Source organism: Montipora capricornis, chromosome 5 (assembly GCF_036669925.1).
Source record: "Montipora capricornis isolate CH-2021 chromosome 5, ASM3666992v2, whole genome shotgun sequence".
NCBI lineage: Eukaryota > Metazoa > Cnidaria > Anthozoa > Scleractinia > Acroporidae > Montipora > Montipora capricornis.
The window spans coordinates 13,769,240-13,775,427 of record NC_090887.1 but is presented as its reverse complement, the minus strand read 5'-3'; positions in this window follow the sequence as shown (position 1 = coordinate 13,775,427).

Genomic DNA, 6,188 nt, shown 5'->3' with positions numbered 1-6,188 from the left:
GAGACGCGGATGGCAACCGGAAGTGAGCTGTTTTCACTTTTAAACGGTTTTAACGCAACCACATTTACATTGCTAAGTATCTTTTCTACATTAGAGATGATTAATACAAAAATCTGGGAGACACCACTGTCCTGGGGCGTTTTCCATTTACCAAGAAATTCCGGAAATTCACGTCGGGATGTAAATGGAACACACGTTTTTGGTTCGTCCACTGGAAAATTTCCGGAATAAACGGAACTTCTGAAAAGGTAGTCCTGTTTTCCCGTTGGAAACTTTCCGATGGAAATGTGAGTTCCATTTACAACTTTTGAAAGGTCTTACCACTTCCAGGCTATTCTCGGCCACATTTTTAAATTTTGGCGCGTAAAATCGCAATCACTGAGAGGCGAACGGAACTGAGTTAAATGGAACACGTTTTTCACCCGATGGAAATTTCCACCGAAATTTCCGGAAATTTTGTGTAAATGGAAAACGCCCCTGGCACGCGAAATTTTCTCTTCCGGTTGCCGTCCGCGTCTCAAAAACGCGCGTTCTTAAGCTCCCTCATAACGTGACGTCACGCGCTCTCGCATCCTTAGGGTTGTCTGCCTGTGATTGGACACGCATGCAGTCCTGTTACCTATTAATTATATATCATCCAAAAACAGATGAACATGGCAAATATTTGACTTGGACTGTTGTTTCATAAAGCAAGCAAGCAATAATTCCGCTGAAATACGATCGATTATAAATTGGTGATCTGGTTACGTGTACTGTAGGAAGCCGTGAGACTGTCTAGAAAACAGTAGTTGGAAATGTGGAAAGAGAAGATCGAAGACAACCCCCCAACCACCACCCCAGAAAAAAAAAAAAAACTTATCAAAGAGTAACTAGCGTAAGACATCAATCCTGTTGTTATCTTGTTGTTTACTTTATCCGGCGTGCAATTTGAGATAAATTACCAGAGGGTCTACGTTTTTCACACACCCAGTTCGTTCTTGGTCTCCGTAGTACGCAAGAACCAAACCAATGATTTAAGCTGATTTAAGATTTTTTTTGTGGAGTGATTTCTTTTGCATAGAAAGCCGTTTTCTCTGAGTGAGTCAGTGGTAGTCTCTCAAAGATCTTATAAATCGTTGGTATACGGCTCGTTGTTCTTGTCCGACTTTTATTTTCCCTTCATGTGTTGCTTTCACTCTACAAGAGGCCCTCTCGGTGGGGGTCCTTGTTCTCTTGTTCCCTTTGAAAATTTGCTTTTGTTCCCTTTTTCCCAAAGATATTTTGTCGTTGTTCCCGTGTTCCCTAGTTCAAATTAGCCATGTCTCTTTGTTCCCCAAAACCCCTGCGAGGGCATCCCACAAAGAGCGACAAAAGTAGATGAGACACTGAACTGGAAAGACTACAAATATCTGTTCGGAAGACGATTTCAGATCTATAATTTTCGGAACATTTGTTGCAAAATTTCTTGCTTGCCTGCCTCTCCTAGGATTTTCGAACATCTGAAAAATCGTATAATTGCCCATTTTTAACGGATTTTTACCCTAAAAAGGTCACCTAGAATTTTCGGGAGCCTTTTTTCTGGCTGAAATTTTCGAAAAGCTAAGTTTTGATCCCTATAATTTTCGGATCACTAGACTTTCAGCTAGGAAATCCGAACAAATGAAATATTTTAGGGGATAAAAATATGCCTATATCTACCATTTAAATACTAAAATACGCTTAACAATGCTATGTTTAAGTGGTTTTGAACTATATTCTCGTTGGGTGCCCCTGACCAAAGTGGATACTTCATCCAGACGAATTATGCGTCTTGTGCCCGTCTTTATACTAGACGAATAACAGACGCAGAAAAAATGTTTTCCCAAGTTCGTCCCAGAGGAATTATGCGTCTCATATAGTTCGTCCCGTCTTCACACTAGACGGATAAAATGAGGGAAGCATAATTCGTCTGGACGGATTATACGTCTAGAGTATAAAAACGGCCATTATCAAGTAAAACTAGTAACACGAACATTTTGAAGCATCCCGCAGCATGAAAAAATATATTTTAATTTTTATTGAAAGGGTCAACAAACCTCAAGGATGGCTATTTGACGGCCGTGGTGAAAAACAAAAAACAACAAACAAAAACGCGAGATCGAAGGTAAGTTCATTTTTGGTGCAATAATTCTGTTTTTTTGGGTGATTATTGTTGTTTTCCTGCTTACCCTGGACAACAAACTTTTAAATTCCTATTATTTATGACAGAAACTCTTCTTTGTCAGTTCTACCGGCTTTATTTTAGCTGTTTTTTTTTTACCGAATTACGGGAGAAGCGTTGGAAACTTGATCAACTGGAAAGAATTTGTAGTTATCTAGCAAAAGCTATTGAATATTACTTGAGCCTACTTGTTTGTCCCGGCCAAAATCTTTCAAAAAAGTGATTTTAAATTGCTCAATCTTGCAAAAAAAAAAGTAGGCAACTTGGACCGCTAAATCATCGCCTCACACTTATTTAGTGTCTGGCTCCAAATGCAGTGTTCACGTCATTTATATCTAAATACTACAACCGTTGCAGATCATATGGACATCAGGCTTTAAAACTTTTAAGTCATGAGTGGCCCGATCTTTAATTTTTTCTTGCACTTGCAAAAGAGTATTAAATTCTCGTCTTCTCTTGTTCTCATTTGATTTTGGGTTTCAAAGATATATCAAAAACATGTACACAGACAACCAAATAAGGGACGGACCATTAGAAAAGTGATGGGGGGTGTGGGGGATTTTCAGCCGGTACGAATTTTTTTTTTCGCGCACTGCTTGTGCAGGAATTTTTTTTCCAGGTGAAACCCCCTGCACGAATTTTTTTTGAGACAAATATTGCCTTTTTTTAAACAGTGAAATCTTGGTTCATTATCTATGTTTTTATGATTTATAAATTATTCTACACTCACAACAGATTAAAGGATACAGGCCACTTTTTAATGCAAAATCTTTTCGAAAATGTACACACAGTGAGAGAGGAGGAAGCCACTTGGAGTGGACGGCTTCCCTGTACATTTTTGCAGTCCCTGCCCTCTGGAATTCCTCTCCAACATCCCATCATAATGATGCCATACTCCATTCACCAACACAGCCCCTCTGTAAAGTTTTAACACTACTACTACATGTAAATTCTCTTTTTCATTTTATTATAGAATCATTATTCAAGGCGATAAGACCCATCCTCTAATTTTTATTGTGGGCACAAATAATTTTATAGAATGTTTACAAAGATACCAAATTCTAATATATATTTATTACAAATTTTATTTTGAGCGAATGTGAGAATGATATATACACATGAGAACCAAAGAGAGACAAAGCTCTTCACCTTGAATCAAGCTATCGGCAACTGACGAGATCCACACGATAGGATCGAAACCGCGGTCTTCCCTGACAAAATAATATGTCAGAGAACTTCCATCTAGAGTCGGGTTATCTTAATGCCTCGACAAAGAAGCGACCTAAAGACATCGACATCAAATATCAAAAGAGCATCGACGAGAACGAATTAACTCCAGAGGTTCAAGGAGGACAGCTACTGACCATGGTCACAAACCAAAACACGCTGAAGAAGTAACAAGAACGAGTGAAAGAATTTAAAAGAACATAACGCCTCCAAAGAGCATAGCGATCTGCTAAGAAACGCAGAAAAAAAAGCAAGAAAAGTCTATAAGAAGCCAGCTACCTCACTGATACAGGGCACAATGTAACAGGCGTTAAAAAATATATATACCCGGGCCCGGGTCAAATATTTAAAACCAGAAGACAGGGGCACCCAACGTCAGTTTTCGGAAAATATCTGTTCGGATGACGATTTGAGATCTAGAATTTTCGGAACATTTGTTGTAAAATTTCTTACTTGCCTGCCTGTCCTAAGATTTTCGAACAACTAAAAAATGGTATAATTGCCCATTTTAAACAGATTTTTACCCAAAAAAGGTCACCTAGAATTTTCGGGAGCCTTTTTTCTGGCTGAAATTTTCGAAAAGGTAAGTTTTGATCCCTATAATTTTCGGATCACTAGACTTTCAGCTAGGAAATCCGAACAGATCAAGAATTTTTAGGGGATAAAGATATGCCTATATCTACAGTTTAAATACTAAAATGCGTTTAACAATGCTATGTTTAAGTGGTTTTGAACTATATTCTCGTTGGGTGCCCCTGAGAAGATCACTCGCTTCTACCGCCGATGATTATATCGGTCGAGCCTAGAATTAAATTGGCGCAAAAGCGAGACGCCATAAGGTAACATTCACATTACTGCTGAGAAAATCAACACCAAGAAATTAAAAACATTACTTTCGAGACCAACTATTTTCTTGGAAGAAAACGTATCACACAGCAGTATAGAGATTCAAATGTAAAGCCCTCATAGGGCAAAAAGCATCACTAAATGAATACTACAGGAACCGCCTAAAAGAGGCGTCGACGTCCATTCAAATATGTACTGATCAAGAGAGCAAAATTATGACAAAGGCAACAGAAACCAGACCACGCACAAGAGAGTCGTGTAGGCCTGTCAACCCTTTTTAACACTTTCAAAGTTTGCCCTTTGATTAACAGTTACGTATTGAAATTCCCAAGTTCGAAGCGAACTTATGAAATTTACAACGAACTTTGCAAATCGCCTGTCAAAAGTTTTGTGAAATACACTGTAAATAAAAGTCACAATTGGACCTTCCCTCTGCATGAATTTTTTTTCTTTACCTTCTTCTTTGCGTGAATTTTTTTTCTTGGCATTTTCCCTTGCATGAATTTTCTTTTGGTTTTTTCCCCATCCCCCCCCATCACTTTTCTAATGGTCCGTCCCTAAAGGGCATGCAGCTCGAAAACAAGCTCGGTGACCCCATCTTTTTACTGCATTTTTTAATGCCCTTTGCATGAATATCAATTGTGCCAAGTTTGACAGAAATCTAGATAGTACGTCATTTTCAAGGGAATTACCTTAAAAGTTTAAATCCTCTCTCTAAATTCTTGAGTCCATCCATTGTTTAATCGCTGATCATGAGGACGCAGCCATTTGCGGCCCCGGATCATTTGCGGTCCAATTTGAGGATCATTCATTTCGTCCAAGAACATTAGCCGTCCAATTTTAGGAATCATTTCCGGGCCGGGATCATTTGCGGGCTTGCACATTTGCATTCTCGCTGGACGCTTTACTTCGCCGTAAAAGCGATTGGTTAGTACCAGGACGAAAAATTTTTTCTGCACTTTGACCTTGCTGTAGGAAGTGCCATAAATCTTGTCTACCAGCACGTATGCATGCAGTACGAGCCTTGTTTCGACCGCTGTTGGTATTTTGCGAAACAAGGGAGCCAGCAAAGGGAGCGCAAAATTCTCGTGTCATCTGTTGGCCAGTATTAGGTTTATCTAACAAGAAAATTTTCGAACGCAGAGCGCCTACAACAGTAATTTGCAAGACTTGTCTCGTCGATTACCGCTATTGGTATTTTGCGAAACAAGGGATCTAGCGCGGACAGCTTGGTATCACTCAAGGGCACCGAACGAGATCATTAGGGCAAAAGCCTTTGAGGCACAATTTGAGGTTAATTGTAATGTATAAAGACTGTCTAAAGAGATTTTCACCTAGAAGAATTTGATCTGTTCGGATATCTTAGCTGAAAATTGACGTGACCGAGAATTTTATGTCATGATATCTTCATTTCAGAAATTGCTGGTTGAACGTTAGTTACTACTTTACCTTCTAAGAACGTCCCCATGCAGCAAACCATTTGCTCATCCGAAAAGGGACTACTTTTCTCTGGTTGCGAATCTTTTAGGTGTTGTTTTAGTAAAGAAATCTATAGCTGTTTGGCGACGTAGAAACGAAATTCTTAGAACAGTTTGACTCTCTCGATCACATATTTCACCGAAGACTATCGTTGGGTGCCCCTGATCATTCACTCTTGCCTGTGTAATGATTTCTTTTCGTTTCGTTTCGTTTCGTTTCGTTTCGCTGAATACCACAGCTTTCTTAATCTTATCCTTTATTAGATCCCAGCGATTTGATCCCAGCGTGTTTGTAGCTTTTCCTAAGCTCTCAACGATGATTTGATGTAAAAATTAAGCGTGCACCGTGAATTCGCGAAATTTTTAACCGTGTACCGTGTTTGGTACACCCCCATTGAGACCCTCATTTTTGCAGTCTAATTGACATCATTAGAAATGATGTCATGATTTGAGCCCGC